At 40.3% G+C, this 20,705-nt stretch overlaps 2 protein-coding genes across 2 annotated transcripts in view; one reads left to right on the top strand and one right to left on the bottom strand.

The window, feature by feature from the left end:
• The window catches only part of LOC130174479 (helicase ARIP4-like), a 75,763-nt gene extending 67,176 nt beyond the window's left edge, over positions 1-8,587 (bottom strand). Inside the window, exon 1 of the mRNA XM_056384313.1 lies at positions 7,133-8,587. The gene's annotated coding sequence lies outside the window, so the exon portion shown is untranslated. The remainder of the gene's footprint in view (positions 1-7,132) is intronic.
• Positions 8,588-16,033: 7,446 nt separating this feature from the next.
• bsna (bassoon presynaptic cytomatrix protein a) overlaps positions 16,034-20,705 on the top strand; it is a 164,889-nt gene continuing 160,217 nt past the window's right edge. The window contains exon 1 of the mRNA XM_056385849.1: positions 16,034-16,236. The gene's annotated coding sequence lies outside the window, so the exon portion shown is untranslated. The remainder of the gene's footprint in view (positions 16,237-20,705) is intronic.

A 20,705-nucleotide genomic window follows, 5' to 3' on the forward strand; every position in this document is an offset into this window, starting at 1 on the left:
GGTCGTTCATACCTGAGCTGAATGTTCCCTGCTGCTGCCACTATATCACCTCTTCTATCTTTCACATAGTTACATATGAATTATTAGCACATAGCTACTTTCATAGCTCATCAGTTGAATGGAAGCCGATGTGTTAGCATCTTAGCCCAGAGGCTACAGCACCATTCACTTACATGGGAAAGTGTATGTCCATATATTGATTTCATCGGCTCCAAAAATCCAGTATCAGTTGGGCTCTAATATTAAAACACACACACAGACACACAGCTGTAATTTAGATGGGAGACAGAGATGGAGATAAACAAGATGACAGACGAGCACAAGGCGTACCCATGGATACCCACGGTCAACAAATGACTAATGTCAACAATAACAGGTGCATCTACACCCCACACACACACACACACACACACACACACACTAATCCAGCACTACTGATTCTAACCTGAAACTACATGTTTTTTTTGATTTTCTTTAAGTATATTTTTTGGGCTTTTTATGCCTTTATTTGACAGTATAGTGGAGAGAGACAGGAAACGGGGAGGCAGAGAGAGGGGGAATGACATGCAGCGTCTGATGCGGGATTCGAACCGGGGCCAACTGCAGCGAGGACTGTAGCCTCTACACATGGGGCGCCTGCTTAGACCACTACGCCATACGCTACATGTTTAACCAGGATCCTTAAAATACAGCAGTCGGCCCCGGTTCGAATCCCGCATCGGACGGCCTTTCGACGCATGTCATTCCCCCTCTCTCTGCCTCCCCGTTTCCTGTCTCTCTCCACTATACTGTCCAATAAAGGCATAAAAAGCCCAAAAAAATATACTTAAAAAAAAAAAAAAAAAACGACCCAACTACAGCTGGAACAATTAATCCTCTGATCAATCAGTCAGATTGATAGAAAATCCATCAATAAGCAGTTTCAGTCATTCAGACTTCTGATTTTCTTTGTCCTTTATGATGATGAGTTACCAAGTAACCAAGTTATCACGACTAAACAACAGTGATAATGAGCAGCTGCTGAAGAAAGTCCAACATTTAGCAGCTGAAGATTTCCAAAAATCTATTTTATTAATATATATATTTCCATCACATATTCTTATTTTTTCATGTCTGTGTCATATTCAGATTCAGTAACTATAGTGGAAGGAGTCAGTTTGATGTGATGTTGCGGGTGTGATGTCACTATGACATCATCAGGTCTGTTTTTGCTGGGAGACGCATCACACATAAAATGTGTCGCTCTGACCTCGAGTGAAAACCGAGACGGTCTCTTCCTCTGCTGCGGTTTCTAAGTCTCTGACCATTAAGGGAAGGAGGTGAAACTGTTTCTAGACCTGTTCTTAAATCTAAACGCCCTGCTGTGATGTCTCAGTCGTTTCTGAATATGCCCCCCCCCCCGCGTTACAAGGAGTGTAGGTCAAACAAACGCTGCTGCCTCCATCCCTCACCTGCAGGTTTAAGCAGCCTCAGGTGTGAACTCCACCTGAGTGACAGTTACTGTATCATCCTCCTCTGTCCTTACTCTCTGATGAGACTCAGTTTACAGAAATAAGTCCCAACCAAATGTATGATCTTTTCTGCTTTGTCTATATTTTGTGCACATATATATATATTCATGTTTTCAGGTTTATATTTTCAGTGGAACATAAAATAGAAAATCTTGCTCCACACTTGACGATGTTTGTCTGATTATAATCCTTCTGCATTTAAATCAGTAACACTTCTTACATTTCTAACAGCTTCTAGAGTTTTCACACGCTGCTCTAGTTTGTTTCCTGGTTTCAAATCATCATTTAAAAAAACAAAGAAAAAAATAAGTTTTTCATCATCAGACTTTTGCTTCCCAGACTTGGCTGATCACTTGTTTCCTGCTGTGTTTAAGTTTGTCCAAATGCTTTCTGGAAAGTTTTTACTTTTATTTTATTTCCCTGTTGCAAATTCAGAACAGAACTATTTCAGAAGTGAGTCCAACCTCTCCCTTTGTTTCCTGTCTGCCTCCTCAGCTTCAACTGTCTGATACATGAACATAAAAAACAAAACAAAACAGAATGATTTTAAAACGAACCATTAACTCAGGAATCCTGCAGGTTACCCAGCCCCAAGGTCAGCGTGTGCACATGAAGCACGATCACGTCACTTGTGATTGTTTTGCACCAACATACGACATCATTACAGGAAAACATCTGAAGAAATTTTAAGTTTGTCTTTTTATTTGATCGATCATAATATGATCTTTATACAAAAGTCTGAAAAACACTGAGTTTAATTTATGTTTGATTCTTACAGGACTCCTAGGAGCTGCTAAATGACTCCAGATGTTTAGATGTGATGTGGTGTTTAGGCTGCCAGAGGCCCGTGGTACAAAGCAGGATTTGAGGTTACCGAGGTAAATCACCATGGTAACCTGCTCCGGGGCAGGTTAACTTCAGAGGATCAGATCAAAACCTGTCACCAGCCAAACTACTGACCAATCAGATCACTGGAAAAACTGAGTCATCATTCCTACAGGATCCCGACAGGGACAAATGAGTTTACAATGAAGTGATAAATAAATCATTTGAATCATTTTGCTGTTTTCCTCGCTCACAGCCCGACAGGTGAACTCAGGTTTAACTGAACCAGGTGATAACAGCTTCATACAGGTGATCAGGAAGGACAATATTAGGTTCAGCTAAGCCAGATACTGGAAAGATATCCTGAGTGTGTTGAACCAACCATCAACCTCCAGGCTCAAACATGAAGCATCAACAGTGAAGAACCAGCAGCTGCAGTTCCTTTAACGACCACTAGAGTCTGGCTCCAACAGTGAGTCAGTCCCCATAGACTCCCATGTTAAAGTGTCCAACTTTACAGCAGAAATAAACACGTTTACAGCCTGGTACAGAAACTGTTTTGGTCTCTAGAGCTAATTTCCTCCTTCATGACACCTGTTTATATAACTCACCTGTTTATATAACTCACCTGTTCACATTTTATTAAGGACTACAGTTAAGGAGGATTGAGGGCGTGGCCTCTTTGAGTGACAGGTGGTGTGGGTATGATTGCCACACACTGTCATGAACCTAAGACTCAGCTCCACACAGGCCCCTCCTCTTTGCTGATTTTTGGATTAGCTGGGAGTTAGGGGGCGGAGTCAGACACTGCCAAGATGGCGATGGTGGAGCAGCTCACTCTGAGCTTCAAAACCCTGTGGGTGACGTCACAGAGACGACGCCCATCTTTATTTACAGTCTGTGGTTGAACCTGCTTCGTACAGGCCTCGGGGCTAAATGTTGCTTCACTGAAACTAGATTTTGTCACATTTTCCTGCATCACTTCATCTGTTCGATGGTCGACAACATCCAGGTACAGAAATAAAAAACTAACAACCAGAACAAATGAAACATGCAAACCTCACATCGTCTTCATTACTTACTGGTAGTTTGAACTTTTGCACGTCACACATCACGTCTGATTGACATCGCCACCTGCGCTCTCATGCTGTGCACACACAGTTCCTGAAATCTCATCTGATTTTCAACCGCCATTAAAGTGCATAAATGTCAAGCACGCCAGCAGTAGCACCACTCCTCCCTCCCTCCCTCACCACTGTGCTGTTCTGTTCCTGTACTCAGCCACCCGCTGAGCTCGTTAGCAGGAACAGACCGAAGGAGTGATGTAAGGATGAAGGGAGGGATGAAAAGGAGAACGCCCCCGGATCATCCTTCTCAAAATTAAACAGAGAATCTGGGTTAAACAGAACTTAAATCAAACCTACCCTGACCCGTGTTTGAGGCCAGAGATGAAGCCGAGCGAGGCTGCAGGTATTCTCTTCTTCTTCTACATTCATGAGAGAATGAAGAAAGACAAACAGAGCACAGATTAGAAAGAAATCACTTTATATACTGAACACAGTGGAGTCTGAAAGTCTGAGAGCCTGAGACCACTCTCCTATTCAAATCAGTGGAACCACAAAAACAACTTTGCCTTGAGAATTTCTAGACTCAAGAATCTCTCATCTACTGCAGACAAACCCTCATAAACATGTCACTGCAAACTGTAACTTTCACCACAACAGGCCTGAGTCTTTTCAAATAAATGAAATAATAATAAATAAATACTTTGTGGCCAGTTACTGGAGGTTTCAAGTGTTTAACCTCGTTAACGTCCATCTGATGTTTTTATATAACACAGACATGTGATGAGTGAAATAATCAACACAGATTCAGACAGCCAGGGTTTCACACGTCACAAACCTAAGGAACCAATCCTGTCAACTTGTGGGGACTTGTCAGTACAGAGAGAGAGTTAGCATTAGCACAACCGCTAACACTGTGTCAGCCACTGCCAGTTACAAATTAATCAACATAAACAAATAAAAGATGCTAACAAAAGATGATAATTACACTAACTGTTCTGAAAAGATGCTAACTATATGAATCGTTGACTGACCTTGACTAACAAGGACAAACACTGAAACAAGCACAAACCTTCACTTCATGTCACATTGCTTTTTGAGAGAACGAACAAAAAAAGGAGAAAGCAGGCGGGTTTCATCCGCTCAGGTTGCGTCTGGCTGAAGTGGTTCGCTGGTTACCTGATCCAAGGTCAGACTGAAATGAACAAAGTCTGAATCAACAGTGAAGCAGACAGAGGAACCTGAGAATCAGACTATTAGAACATAATCCTGCTGCCACGGGTTGTTCAGCCTGGTACAGTATGTGACTTGTGAACTAAAATGTCTGTTCAGTGTTAAAGCCCACCCCCCCAAAAAAACAGAGAAGACAGAGACACAATATCTAATACAGCTTAATAATAATAATAACAGCGAAACACTGAAGGGAAATACACCAGAGGACTTTCAAGAGAAAACCCCATGTAGGCTTCCTTCTGTTTGTAGAGGAGCTTCATTCAGCGACGGTTTTACACACCAGTCACAGACAGAAATCCATAGTACACGACCAATCACCTGCTGATACTTCAACTGACCACAATGCACTGCAACTATGAGGCACGATGGCTATTGATTAAAGGGCACAACTCTCAGCTGCGCTCCTGCTCTTCATCTCTCTCACACTGTCTGCATCACGCTCACACAACTTCTCCGGAGCTTCTACAAAGACATTCTGTGGAACGGAGGAAACCACTCAGGCTACGTCCACACGAACACGTGAGTGTGAGAGGCCAGATATATTCTGCTAACACGCCTTTTTCACAGCAGATATTGTGACTTGAAACCACATTACCTTTGTTCGCTTTCAACTTCTGATTACCCCAAAAAAATACAATTAATTATTGAAATCACTGAAAGCTTTAAGCTGAAACTTTCTTTGTCGGATCATAAACCACACAACCAGGTTGAAAACACACGGAGTTACCCTTTAATTAAACCGCTATTAGCATAACACACTCACATCTCTGATAGAACAGTTAGCAGACGAGTTTCACTGACTGTTTTCTCCATGAACACATGGAGAAAAAAAAAAGAGAAGATGATGGATGACGTTCTGGTGTGTCAGTTTCGATCCTTCCTGTTTAAACCTTCCGGTGTGAGCGCGGCGCTAAATCAGGAGAGGAAACCTTTCAAATCCAGGTCCGAGTCAAGTCTCAGGTCCCAGTTCTCCAGCTCTTACTTGTAACTTCCCATCAAGCCTTTCAGTCTCATTCAAGCTGGTTTTTAAAGTGGCCACTTATCCAACCAATTACACACGTCCACCTGCGACCCCCCCCTACAAGCCACGCCACACAGTGTTGACATATCATAGCTGTGTCCCAGTTCAGGGTTTCGTCCTTCAGAGGCTGCATCTGAAAACTGATTATGTCACAGCGGCGCCCAGACTGTCCTGTTTCAAAGGCTCCTTCAAATGCGTCCGTCTGCGTCCTATCCCAAGATTCAATGCGTGCCATGACAGAGAGCGTGACGATCACACTGTTAAATGTCAGTGTTGGGTTTCAGCTCAGTTCAACAGCTAACGGTTCAACTGTTCAAACCAATAGACTTAAAACCTCAAGTTAAAGGCTTTGCATCACAACAGTAAGGGCGGGAACAGATGGTGACGACAACTAAAATCCTCCGAAAACCAGACCGTGTCATTTCGGTTTGGCCTTCGTGGTCTACGAAGGCGTCCTCTGACGGATGACGCCCCTGAACCGGGACACAGCTCATTAAAACGTCAAGTTAAACTGAACCCTGGGTCATTTTCCCTCTCAGTACGATTCGGACCAAAACAATCTGAAACTCCCCTCACCTTCTTCTTGTGTTTACTTTTCAATCTGACCAATCAGAGGAGAGAACGTTCTCACCTGGTTTGTTATGACGCGTTTCTGTTAACTTGAACTTTTCTCCGTGTGAAAACAAACCGAACCTACAGGTTTAGAAACTCATCACCTGAGCCGGAGCGGAGCAGATGGACTGTAGGCGTGAGTGAGTGGACACAGGACAGGCCTTTCATCCGGGGGGTGGGGGGGTGGGGGGGGTTGACGTTCACTTCCTGTTTCATGTTGCAGCTTCTACCACTGCAGTTGAGTGTATCACCTGTGAACCAACCTCTTCACCTGTGACTAAGACTTCACTTCATTATTGTGGAAACTGAAAACAACTTTATTCACCTCCAAGCCGCAGCGGACGGATCATGGCTGTTTAAATGTTTTTGGAAACGTAAAGCACCGAACCTTTTAACATTTAAACCTCAATTTACATAACTCTTTACATAAGCCACTTCCTTTTCAGTTGACCCACAGCCTGACTGTCTGTTGGGTAACGCTGCTGCACATGAGGTGTTCACCATTCATCCCGCGCGGCTCTTTAACCCCGCGGTGTCGGGCTCGTGTCCCGCCGGTCTCGGCTGTGTCGCGGTCGCGGCTCGTTCGGAGCGACTCGGTGTGAAAACGGGAGGAAAAAAAAGGAAAAAGAAAGAAAGAAGAGAAGCAGCGTGCTGCTCGTTTCATAACACGGAAGGAGGCTGCATCAGCAATGCAGACAGGAGGAAGCGGGAGGAGGTGCAGCAGCGCAGCGTGCTCCTCTATTGTCTGGAGCCTAATTGACGCTCCGCAACAAAAAAAGAGACGCAAACAGAGAAAAACAAGAAGGTTTGAACAGAAAGAAAAACCACGAAGAGCCGGACAGTCAGAGCCGCCGCGTGCCTCTCACCTTCCGTCCCCGGTTCTGCAGCAAGTCCCTCCAAGTGAGAAGCTGTTACCGGTGAAGTGGTGAATCAGATGCAGGGCAGCTCGGCCGCTTTCACTCATTCATCAGTTTTCTTGCTGGAAGAGGAGGGTCGGTGCTGTTGGTCCCTGCACGCGCTCTGCACAAAAAAAAAAAAAAAAAAAAAAAAAAAAGCCATTACGAAAGTTCCGGAAGTGCACGAACATCAAACTGTTGTGGACACGACAACACAAGTGAAACACACAAAGTTAGGATGAGATTTATTTCATGTTTAATAACTTACAACCCTCTATTTATTATTATTATTACAATAGTTATTATCATTATTATATTGTTATTATTATTGTTATTATTATTCAGTGGGGTTATGGGACAGTCCTTCAGTCCTTTTTCTTTGCTTTATCACCAGAAAAAGATAATGCTAATTATTTGACAATAAATTGATAAATAGATACATTAATTAATAATAAAATAATCACTAAATATACATATAAGGGGGATATTAAGTCGTTATTTCACTATACATTGAGACTTCATACATTGACAGTTTTATTTTGCAATTAAAAAATAAACTAAAATAAAAGATTGCATCACTTTTGTATCTATATGATGTGAGTAAAGGCTGTTTTAATGAAAACACAGTAAACTAATATAATGACATTTCTTCTACATGTTTTTTATTGAGACGTTTTCAGTGATTGTGGCTGATTACCTGCTCAGGTTTAACTCTGTTGGAGCTGCGCTGGAAACGTAATAATGTCACATATCTCTGTGTATTAATAAGAATGGAAAAAGAGTGTTATTTGTCCCATGATGCACCTGACAGACAGGTGAAACAGAACGCAGCAGAACGACATGGCGTTTCTCCTGTAGCTCAATGTGCAGTCGTAAAAAAATTTATAAATATACAAACATGCTCAAGTGGTGGAGACATTGAATTATTGCTCAAGGTAACAGCAGGTAAACGGATCAAACATGATCTAATTTGGCATAATAATATTCAAATAACCTCTTGGCTCTGATATCATGTGAGTCTCACCTGTCGTCTACCTGTATGGACGTCTTTCATGGGCGACAAACACAGGTGTAAAAGGACTAATGGCCGTGTTGCTGGCTGCAGGGCTGTGGTGTCGTTACGTATTGCTGCTCACTACTCGACCTGTCCTTTTTCTTTTTTACTGCTGCGACACTGATGAAGATCACAGTTGTTGTGTTTTCACCGGTCAAAGTTCAGTCAGGGTGAAAATTCAATGAGGTGAATGAGTTGGGATCAACTGAACAGAAAACCACGTCCTGACTGAAATAAGTGAGTGAGTGAGATTTGGTTTGACTGCAACACTTTCTTTACAAGTTCATGTACGAACACAAACATGTTACAAGGCCAGAGTTTGTGTTATCTGCAGCACATTGTATTCGACAGTTTTAAGGTCTTAAAATCTTTTTTGTTTTTAACATCAGACAAAGTTTTGCCATGTTGTTTAAATTCATTAATAAAGTGCAGGAAAGCTCTTGACCATTTCATTTCAATTCTTCTTTCACTAAGAAAATCTTCAGCGACTTCTCCACAGACACAGGTAGAAACAGGAAGAAGCTCTTTGATATCGTCGGATATGTCTGCTTATATCAAGTGAAGCATGTCTGTTCACTGAACCTTTCCTCAGGGGTTTCCTGTTGACGACATGTCTGATCATCTCAGTGACACTGACAGTGAAGCTGGGATTCCCATGAACACACCAACAGGCCGCAGACTGACTGACACCAGCTCAACATGTCGGTCTATTTCAATATACTGTCGTTTCTATAATGTTATAATGATGTTTTCTCAATATACTTAATGCAGAGATCTGACACTGATCAGCTGCTCACATTAGAGCCAGACTAAGCATGCTTAGCTAACCTCCTTCAGCTGCATTGTCGCGTCTCATCTTCTCAGTCATGCAGCGCCCTCTAGTGGCCAGTGGTGCACGGTGCTTTGCATAACACTGGGTTATGCAACTAAAACAGAGGGGTAAGACTGAGGAGGCTGAGATGGCACCGAATTCATTATGTGAGTGACGCTAGTAGAAAAGAACAACTGTTAATTCAAACACAACTGTACTTAGACAGAAATACACACAGATGCAATAACAACACTCAAACACAACTTTTCTACTTGTTTGAGCTTTTTAAATCTATTTTATTGTATCTCATCTCAGCTTTCTCACTTGATTTATCTGAGCTGCACTAACCTGTATGTAAAGTGCTGTACAAATAAAGTTCCATTGATTGATCGACTGATTATGACAAACTTCTTAATAAATTACATTTGAAAGTCAAAGGCTGTTATCAGCAGATTGTTCACATTTATATTCATCCATTGAATTTATTTTTCATGCTGCTTGGATTAATTTAATGAATAATGATACTTAAGTTTATGCAAATTAATCTAGCACTTAATTTAATTTACGTTTGTTGAATCAATTAATCAGTTTAGTGGAGATTACTCATTAAGTGTACATGCAGAAATGTCAAAATAGACACTTAAAAAATGACTTAATTAATTTGTAAGGATTGAAACTCAAATAATCCAGATCATATAAAAAAAACAAAAAAGAAAGAAAGATGAAGCTGGTGTACAGATGAATCCACTGTTCTGATGCACTGCTTTATTTAATAAACTGAACATATGAAGCTCAACCAAGATTAATCCCTGAGCATTAAACAGCATGACTTTACACTCTGTGGAACTAAAACCTTCTTTAAAAATTAAAAGTGTGTGAGGTGTGGGAGGGAGGCGATCCTGTTGTTACAGAAACATGTGTTTAAATCACAACAAGCCTCCAGGACCCAGCAACCCTTTAAATATGTAAACGTAGGGAAGAGCGTGACGGCCGCCAGGCTGCGTTCACGTCATGTGGGCTGAAAAGAAGAGACAGGAGAGACTCCTGAGGTTGTTAATATCTTGTTAATATCATCAGACAGCTCAAGATGGTGACTGCAACCAAACACCACCACAGAGACGGTCTGAGTGTTCTCTGTGTGTTGACCTCATACAGACACTAGAGGGCGCCACTCTCTGTTTAATACCACACTCATTCTGATGCAGCTTCCGAGTATGAAAGGAGTTCACAGTGAAGAGTGACAGGTACTCACACAACCGGTGTCCTATGGACTGACACTGCTCTCCCACAATGCAATTCATCAAAAACAGAGGAGCAACTCCCTCCTAAGGGCTCAGGGCCTTCAGACTGTGAAGGGGTGTGAGCGTTCAGGGCTCTCTGGTTGAGTTTTTGAACCTTTATACTCACTTTTCTTAAACCTGCAACTGAGCAGATTCTTACTTTGCTCACGGGAATAACTGACAACACACAACTCTGTGATATAAGAGATAGAGGTGATGTTGGAATTCATTAAAGACCCTGGGATGAAGATCAGGTTTGACTGATGTCACCTCTGTCTTCATGTAAACAGTGAAGTATCCATTTCTTGAATACCGATTCCCGACAGCGACATAGTTGCTTTGTATATATTTATATTTTCTCTAATATTTCTTCACAAATTGTAAAAATATTTTTTTATGTTAATTTTTTCTATTTATATTCAAGCTATCTGAGCTGCAGTACTTGTTTTAGCTTTGTTTATATTTCTTCTCTTCTTTTTACTATATTTATTGTTATGAACCAAAACCCCAAAGCAAGTTCCTCATATGTTGAAAACTAGGCAATAAATCAGACTGTATTCAGATTGTTTTCAGAGTGCATATGGATGGGGAGGTTAGTGGTTTATCTTTATCTTCCAGCATGTTTGTCACGGCCTCCTCTGGGTTCATCGGCACAACTTTAAAAATGTTATTCGGGTCATGGGATCAGCTTCAGACTGTACAGACCCTTTTCATATAATAACATTAGCTGAGGCTGCATTATATTTAAGTTTCTCAGTGGTCTGTCACGTTCATTAACGTTAGCACCTGAGGCGTTAGCCGTAGCACCTGTGTGTTTCCTGCTGTAATGACTCAAAATGTCCACTGTGAGAAAAGCTCATTAACTCGACTTTATACTTGAATTGTGTGTCTGTTATCTCATCATCAGTATCATCCATTGTTTCAAGGTCTCTCTGTGTGTGTGTGTGTGTGTGTGTGTGTGTGTGTGTGGTGCAGCAGAGAGGAAATCACGTGTCATCTCAGTTGCTCACTTGCCATATGCTGCTTTATGCAAAAACAGAGTCTTGTTGAGAAGCCTTCTGTCAAATCTAATAGAAGAATAAACAGGTGAAACTATGGTAATCTGTTTTCTCTGCAAAAGATTAAGTTTAAAACAATATGCACATAAAGTGTCATTTTAGTCCCCCCATTACAGCAAGATACCCTCCCTTCTTCAGTTCCTCCAGTGTCTGTAAAGAACCATGTGCAGCAACAAGGTGAGCCTGCAGGTGGATGATGACATTTCTTCTGTTGTAATCTTTTAATTTAATTTGTTTTTATCATTTATCTGTCTATTTACTTATATATTTCAAGCCATTTTACTGGTATATCCTTTTATTCTTCTTATTTTACTTTTATTTCTTGTTATCTATTTTATTTCTGGTTATTTATTTTATTTCTACTTTTATTTCTAGTTTATTTATTTTATTTCTACTTTTATTTCTGGTTATTTATTTTATTTCTACTTTTATTTCTGGTTTTATTCTCTTCCAAACGTCTCCTCTCTTATAGCATTTTTATTATTTTATCTTTATTATTTTGTCTAATTTTTATTTGATTTTTAATATCCTACCTTTTATTTCTGGTTTTACTCACTTTAATACATCTCCTCTGTTTTAGTATTTTATTATGTTATCTTTATCTTTCCAGTCTTCAGTGTTTCCTCAGTTCCTGTTATCATTGGCTTTTTTTTAAAATTGTTTTTATTTATTACTTGATCATTTATTGTTGCCTGTAAATGTGTGTGTGTGTGAGGGGGGTGGGAGTGGGGGATGTTTTTTTATTGTTTTAAATTGTTTGTATGAAAAGTGCTGTACAAATGAAGTCTAATTGATTGATTGATTATTTTGCTCTACTGCTTTCCTATTCCTGTCTGAAAGATTCATTCTTTCATTTTCAGCCATCTGTTCACTGTCTGTCTGTCTGTCTGTCTGTCTGTCTGTCTGTCTGTCTGTCTGTCTGTCTGTCTGTCTGTCTCTCTCTACCTCTCTGTTAGGTTGTCTTATAATGGGATGGGATTTTATTATGGTCTGACCCAGCTTAAAAACAGAAACGGAGGCAGACACCTGTCCACCTTTATCCTGATATGGGGGTTAGGGTTAGAGTTTGCTAAAATGTTAGCCATTGCAACTTCATATGGTGATAATATGTCAGAGCTGTGTGTCTGTCAACTTGTTTTGAAGTTCTTCTGCCTCCTATAGTGGCTAGAAAATATGAATGGAGCTGTTATAGTCACACAAAGGTCAATTAGTAGGTTTCAGTGCATTACCTCCCCCGGAAATGAAACTCCTGCCTATCAATTTTACTTTATCACTTCCTGTAGGAAGCTGTGCCACTGAGGCAACAGTGATTTTAGGGGGAGCGGACTCTTTAGAGGTAATTGCTCTGGGACACACACTGTGTTTATATTACACTTCCAAACTCTTCAGATGGTTGGATGGTTTCCTGGGGAGCTGTGCAAGGTAAAAGGAGCCGGTCACAGATTTGTTCACTTCCACCAACTTAATGGGAAATATGTCAGGGACCGAGCAGTGAGGCAACACGAACACAGGAACTGTTGTTGAAAAAAACCAAGGGTATTATTTACTCGAATGCTACAAAACAAGAGAATAATAATAATTAGGAATACAAAAGAGGTCAACAATACAAAAGATAACTATACTCAAGATAACAACTAAACAATGTGTTAACTGAATCAACTAACCCAACACAATGGGACACAAGGGGGTAAACAAAATAAACACTAACTATAACTAAAAACTAAACAAAGCTAATTAAACCTTAACACCCCCATCTCAACTGATACATCAACAGGTGGTTTGGCCCAATCAGCTGGCTCCCAGATTTGAGAGTACTCAGCCTTTTGCTCCACCAGGAAGTGACCTCCCAACAACCACGGTAACTCAGCACAAAGAAACAAGTCATCAATATAACAGAAAATTGCCTGTAACCCTATAATTACAGCATGTAATTGTAACCCTACAGTGTAATAAGCAAATAAATAAACTATGTGATATTAAATGTTTAAGTGTGATTGACTGCAAATGAAAAGAAGTGAATTAATAAGGACAGAACTGACATTACCCTGTGTGGTTGTGGCCATCACAATAAATATATGAAAAACATGTGTTCAACATGTTGTCATCATGCCTTCAACTGCCCACAATTACCTGCAGTAATCAACTATCCACTTCCTTCATTTCCTTGCACTCTGTGCACAAAATATCATTTACAGCATTCAGAAGCACAACGCTTCACCATAAATTAGGAAAGCACAAAAAAGCAAAAATGAAACCAGTTTATAACTTTTCATTTCTGGCATTCCTACAGTTGCACAACTGGTTTTCAAGCAATGTCAAACCAATATTAATTTATCATGTTACAACAAAATAAGCCTAATAATCCGAGCTTTCTCTTCTCTGTCGTCAACACAGATTTGACTCGGTCTGTTCTGCTGCAGGATCGGCTGGGACACAGCCCAAACAAAATGCTGACAAGGACCGAAGCACATTACAGTAATTAACTCTGCATTCAGAGGATGAGAAAGGTGCTGTGACTCTTTTGTGAGGTATAAATAGTTTGGGAAAAAATGAAGGGAAAACTTGATGATATGTTGCACTCAGCTTTTTCAACACCAGCCTACAAATTCTACTGGGATCAAAAATATAAACTCTTTTTTTAAACTGTAAATTAAATGAATTATTCATTTCATGTTCAAATTTACATTCAGATGAGTTGAAAGAGCTGCTTGTTTCTTTCTGTCATGACTTCCAGGGGGCAAAAAAGCAACAGCGAAGAAAGAGAATTAATGAAAGGATAGAGATAAACGAGAGCAGCTTCTCTTCCCTCTTCCTGAGGTGTATTATTATTTATCATTGCAGTAAATAATTGCTCTGGCATTAATAAAGCAGTGACATTAAAGCAGAGAAATCACTCGTGGTATTGGAAATATTCAATGAAGCACATATTTCTTTTTCTACCTAAATGAATGTGATTTGCAGTAAAAGCTGTGGTCAGTTTCTCCATGGATGGGGGGGAAGTACGGCTTCATTTTAAAACCCAGCATGTGTGTGGGGAAGGTAAACAGCCACTGAATCCACATGTCCAGTTGGTGGCAATTGAAGTTTAGCAATCCTGCAGCTATCACAGGGGGTAAATGTGTTTGCTCTTCAGCAGGGTCATAACGTGGCTCTGGGGATTTCACTGCATAGTGGATGTGTCTCCAATGTTTGAGTTTTTAAAATGCATCACACACTGAGTTTTATTTTGCTTGAAAGAAAAACCTCTGCTTATAAGAAATAGTTACTGGTCTGCTGCTGTATATTATATTATATATAGGCGACTCGCGTGTGTATTAATTTCACATACAAGAGAAAGAAACTATGGTCCGACTGTAATGGCATACTCGCCATTTTTCTTTTGTTTTCAGGCTAACTTTAGCTGTTGTGAGGCCATTAAAAGTTCTGTAAATTAGACTTTACTTAACAATAATTTTTGGTATTCAGTCTGGCTGCTCATGCATGTTGGTTCATATATGTTAAACGCATGTGAGTCCCTGCTGAAGTAGAATGAAGGTTTCACAAACCAGAAGCTGTGTTTTAAAGAGCCTTTTTTTTATTTATTTTTTAAAATAATTTTCTATAATATTTCTTCACATAGTTGAATTTTTCTATTTATATTTAAGATAACTACCTGCAGTACTTGCTTGTTTCATCTATGTTTATATTTCTTTTCTTCTTACTATGTCTATTGTTCTGCACCAAAACATCAAAGCAAATTCCTCTCATGTTGAAAACCTACTTGGCAATAAACCAGATCCTGATTCTGGTTCAGTTAAAGTTTTACCTTAAATGTTTAATACATGTTCATAACAGTAAGAGCTGCAATAAACAGAGGATTGCTCCCCTTAACTGCCGAGACGGAAGCTGCTAATCGGAAGCTAGTTGTTTACATGCTATTCAGATCTGCTAGTTGATTTAGCTTAGCAGTTAGCGCTGCCCCCTCCTCCCTCTCTCTCTAGCTCGGTGTGTCTTGAATCAACAGATTAACTTGTTCATCAGTGTGGTGTTGTTGTAACTTCAGTGTAGAGGATTGTGATGTTTATGATATCTTCAGTAATGTCTGCTGTCTTACCTTCGACACGAAGCTCTGCTAGCTAACCGGAACTGCTCTAGTCTCCGCCACAGACTGTAAATAAAGATGGACGTACTCTCCCTGACGTCACCCACTGGTTTCTGAAGAGCGGTTTAGAAGCAGAGTGGGTCGTTCTGTCGACGCCATCTTGCCAGTACCTGACTTCGAACGCCCGGCTAATACAAAAACGGGCAAAGGAGGTTGGGTTTTTCGATCCCGCCAAGATTTCGGTGCATGCTGGCTTGTGGCCGGTCTAAGCCCGTCTGTGTGCACAGCGGCCTTCAGCGTTGATAGGCTATTACCCGTGACGTGTAACCAATCACATGCTGCTGTGGGCGGGACACCGCGACACATGTTTGTTATGTTTACTGACCCGTTTGCTGAAGTGGAAGTTTGTACATACAGTCTATGAGTGGAAGTTCTGTCACAAAACGTTTTTATGTAGTATGTAAGGTAGTGGGCATTATTGAGTAGTTGTATGGAAATTCTGGAGCTTTCTTAGTGGGTGTACGACGTATACCTGCGTATCACGTAGACTACACCACTGCCCTGCAGGACGTCCCACACTGAAGAAACCATGTTTTTCCACCGGCTTAATTCCCGGTCGACCGGTGGCCCGAGATAAACATCCATTCCGTTTATTAAGGTTTTACCGGCTCCGCGAGTGTGAGTCATGAGACCCGCCAATACTGCTCTGGATAGTAAACAGAGGCGGAGAGACCCATGAGCTGCTAGAGGGTCCAGCTTGACTCGGAACTGGATTTTCTTCTCTCAATATGTGAGTAACTTGATGGTTCATAATGTTACATGTCTGTTTTCATCAATGAGCGGCAACAGTAGCATGCTAACGGTAGCCAACTTGTTGTTAACCGAATTGGTTTGGCGAATGTTGCTATCGCTAGCTAGCTAACGTTCAGCATTGCTATGGAGCTTATCACAGCAATTCTATCGTGGCTAATGGTTGTGGCTGGATTGTTTTTTTGTTGGCTGCCGTGTTCACAGGGTAACGGCTGTGCTTCTTGTTGTGTGTTTAGTGTCTTCTTTCACTTGGCTTGGTAAGGTGGGCGTGTGTGTGTGGCTGAAGAAGTGTTTGTTTTAGTCTGAGTAGTTGGTGGTCGCTAGCGTTAGCTTTAACTAGGTAACTTTAAGTTGATTTGTCCTACAATAGCAGTTACATGATAGCTGACTGGCCATCACAGGGCTAATGATCTTGTACAAAATATGCAATTAGCCGGTAACTTATTGTTAACCATTGTAAGGCAGTACAATGGTACAACAGTAAGATAAAGTCATAAGCAGTTGCTCTGCCTTCCTGACCTACCATGAAGTTGCAAGAGGATAAGAAACCAGAAAACCTCTCATTATGACAATTTGATTTTAATTCATTTCAGTCTGCAAAATAAAAATGATTATTACTGTCTCAGCTTTAATTTTCTTTCCTCATTTCACTTCCTCATCTGTGTGATGGAGAGAGAGAAATCGATTTAAAGGATGAATTAAATGAAGCAGATGGTATACATTAACTCTAATCCAGCCCTCCGCTAATCTCATCCTCAACTTGTTTATATATTTGTTTCTCAAGCATGTAATTGGTATATGAATCAGATGAGATCTGCAAAATGAGAACCGATACGAATTATACTGTCCTGATGCCTTTGTTGGTACAACAGAAGCTTGATTTGAGTTTGTCACCAAGATCATCATCCACATGTGTGTGCTAGCATGCTGTTGATTATGAAGTGGGCTGTTCAGAAATATGAGTGGATGCTTGTTGACAAAGTGAATTATAAAAACAAAGCTTATAAGCTCATAATCAGTATGAATGTGAAGTCAAAAGAAGGGCAGACACCTTGGAGGGAGATAAATGACGTTGCTGTTGCTACCTATGGACTCGGGCAGTGAAAGTGCTGATAGAGGTCCACCCCATCATTCATTCAATCAGCCATTTAGAGCTGACCAAGAGGGTTTCCCTGCCTCGGCCTGTTGCTCAGAGTGAAGTGGAGCGCTGGCCCGTTGCTCATTTTAATCTCCTTAAGTATTCGCCCCCACAGTAGCGTCAATGAGTCAGTCTGTCAAAGTGATCGATTCCGGTGTTGCAGGTTTCCTAAGCGGCCAGGACTCTGTGCCAGAGCAGGAAACTGGATGTTGGATTCCACAATTGATCAGCCACTTCATGATAGCAGATTGAAAAGAGACCGCTTGGCCTGCTGCCATTACAGTGTGGTACTGTAGAGATGACAAATGTCGGTGGTTATTTTAAAGCCTCTCAGAGCCCATGCCTAAGTTTGTTTGCTTACTGTGTTCAGCCAAGACTCAACAGGCTTTCTCTTGTTTAAAGCCAGTGGACCAAAAATAATTTAGCAGGTGATTTGAGCCTTTGATGAATCAGAGCCAGACCACACAACAAATAAGGTGCTACATTCACAGCATTTCCATTAGCCTACTTCTACACATTGGTGTGATCCTTAGAGCTTTTTGGCTGTAAAGGGTCAGTTCTGCCAAATTACATGGACATAAAAATTCTACTTACCTGTGCAAGTATCTATTAATTTGCTGGTTTTAAGATAGCAAATTATTATTATTTCAAGATTTATATTCCAAGCATCAAAAATTAAATGTGAAAAACTCAATAGTAGCATCTATTTTAAAAACCAACATCTAAGTTAAGAGAATATGACCAAAAAAACACTTACTAGCTGAAGGTTTAAAGATGCTATAATCCCTATGTTTATACAAACAGTAGATCACATGACTACTTCTATGTGCAAGGTAGTGATGGATCCATCAAAATTATCACCTGTTTCAGTAGTAGGCAACCACTCAGCTTTACAGAGTTTTTCAGCTTCTTTATGCCTATTTTTATGTGTTTTTATTAACTGTGTTGGTACCCACCTGTCACTCAAAGAGGCCATGCCCTTGATTCTCCATAACTTTAATCCTTAATAAAATGTAAACAGGTGAGTTATAATAACACTTGTCATGAAAGCGCCTTGGTTCATTCTCACCACCCTCATCGGTGCTGTTTTTGGCCTCATATGTAAAGGTTTTCAGCAAAAAAGCTTTAAAAACTGTGACCTGCGCAACTCAAGATAGCTGACGGAGTTAGTGAAAGAGTTAGAGACAGAAACGGAGCTAAAGATGAATCAGTATTGGGCCTAAACTTCATCAGGTGGTCTGAAACCATGTTTGCTAACAAGCTTGTCATATTAACTTTAAAAGATGATTATATTGTGTTCATGGCATTGTGTGTGTGTGTGTGTGTGTGTGTGTGTGTGTGTGTGTCCAGTTACTTCATTTTTAAAGCTCATGCACGTTAAATCTCTGAAGCTACTGAACTGACCTTTTCACAATATCCTCTTCCCGAAGGACAAGACTCACATGTCCAAGTCACTTCCCATAATGCACAGAGCTCTCTGTCAAACAGCAACAAACTGAGAAAGAAAAATGGCCCTGGACTTTTGACTCAGACCACCCCCCTCTCCCAAAACTATCTGCATGACTGCTTCTGTGATTTATGTTTGAAGTGAAAATCTGTGACATTGTACACATATATTGCACAACAAAGATGACAAAGCACCCACTGTCACATTTGTGCTGATTTACCTTCTGGCTTGAAGACCCGTAGTAAAAATATTGCATAGTCCGTCAGGACCTGATTAATGTAAACGCAAACTATATGCATTTACTGAAGTGTTTATATTAGATATCACTGGTATTGTCAACTGAAACATTTCTCAGTAGCTCTTCATACCCTGGTGATTCACAGTATTGAGATTGCTTGGTAAATGCATGTGATTTTTTAAGTCTATGCATGTTACAAAGCCCAAATGTGAACGAGCTGGCTTGTCCTTGTGGACTGCTTTGAATGAATTCACCATTGTTTAATTTTAAGTGCCTCAGTTTTGGTGCTTAACTCTGTAATTTCTTAGAGTACAGCTTTAGTCATTCTCTTCAAGGTCTTCACAGTAATGCTTTTGTCCATTTTCTGCTCTTTTCAAGCCTCTGTGTTTACAAGGAGGCATCACATGTTAACACTGAGGATGTTCCTATTTTGCCTCTGCTTGACTTTGGGCTGCTGTTTATGTGTTGAATCCCTGATGTTGAATCCCAACAACCCACAATGTTATTCATTGAGTTTGTGGGTGGAAACTTTCTGGAAGCTCAGAGATCACGAGTTGTGACGGACGCTGCAGGTTTAACAAACACTGAGCCCATGGAAGTTTTAAATTACTTGCTTTGTTTTTGTACTTTTCTGCTGTTTCTGCTACAGCCCTGTTAAAATTTGTTAATGTTGAGAACACAATTAATGCAGCAGATGACTGCAATAATCTTTACAAGCACCGAAATTGGTATTTTTTTCCCTCTGGGGCCATTAATTAGAAAAATCCCATAAGCCACTTGGAATTTCACAATTTCAATATGGTTGCCATTTCTGGCACAGGAAACATATATTTTACCAAAGAATGTTACCCACAAGAGGGATTTAAATGATTTTGCAATTGAATCCTATGTTTTAGACTATGAGGACGTCAAATGCACGACTACGTTTGCTCAGATCTTTATTTGTGCAGTTTCTAACATGTAATGTGAGAAATTCTGCATAAAACACAAAGTATTTGCATGATGAACCAAAAGTCCTGTAAGAGTCAACAGTCGACTTGTCTTTACTTGTCTTAACATTAGCTCACTAGGCTAACTCGCTAACGTCAGGCTAGTTAGCAAACTTTTTTGTGAGTAATATTTTTGCTGGAATATACTTTAACAATGTAAAAGTAATGTAACTATAATAAATGAAATTAAAGTGTTTGATTTCACACCTGACGATTATTCATATAAGAAAATAGTGTGTGAACTTGCTGCAAAATATGTGTTTTATCAAAAGAGAAATACCCAAATGCCCAAGGAGGACTTGTGCCAAGGTTAGTACTTGTATTCACATTTGAAAGATGTCCCTGAAATATGCAGTTATCTGCTGCTGCGCTAAATCACTTGACATTTTTGAAATGTGAAAAAGGCCATTTCTGTTTTTATCCCTGTTTGCCGTAGATAATAAAAACGTGTGTCCAAAAGAGAGAAAATGTTCTAAATGAATTGTGAAATGTGAGAGCTGAGAGAAGCTTGGAGGAGACATGCTTGTCTCTCTGTCTTTTGAATTTGCAGCAGCAGTTTGTCTCTTTCCTCTACGCTGAGAGAGATGCTGCACAGTACATATGCAGCGCTGAAGTTAACTTATTCATCTCTGTAAAG

Source organism: Seriola aureovittata, chromosome 9, assembly GCF_021018895.1.
Source record: "Seriola aureovittata isolate HTS-2021-v1 ecotype China chromosome 9, ASM2101889v1, whole genome shotgun sequence".
NCBI lineage: Eukaryota > Metazoa > Chordata > Actinopteri > Carangiformes > Carangidae > Seriola > Seriola aureovittata.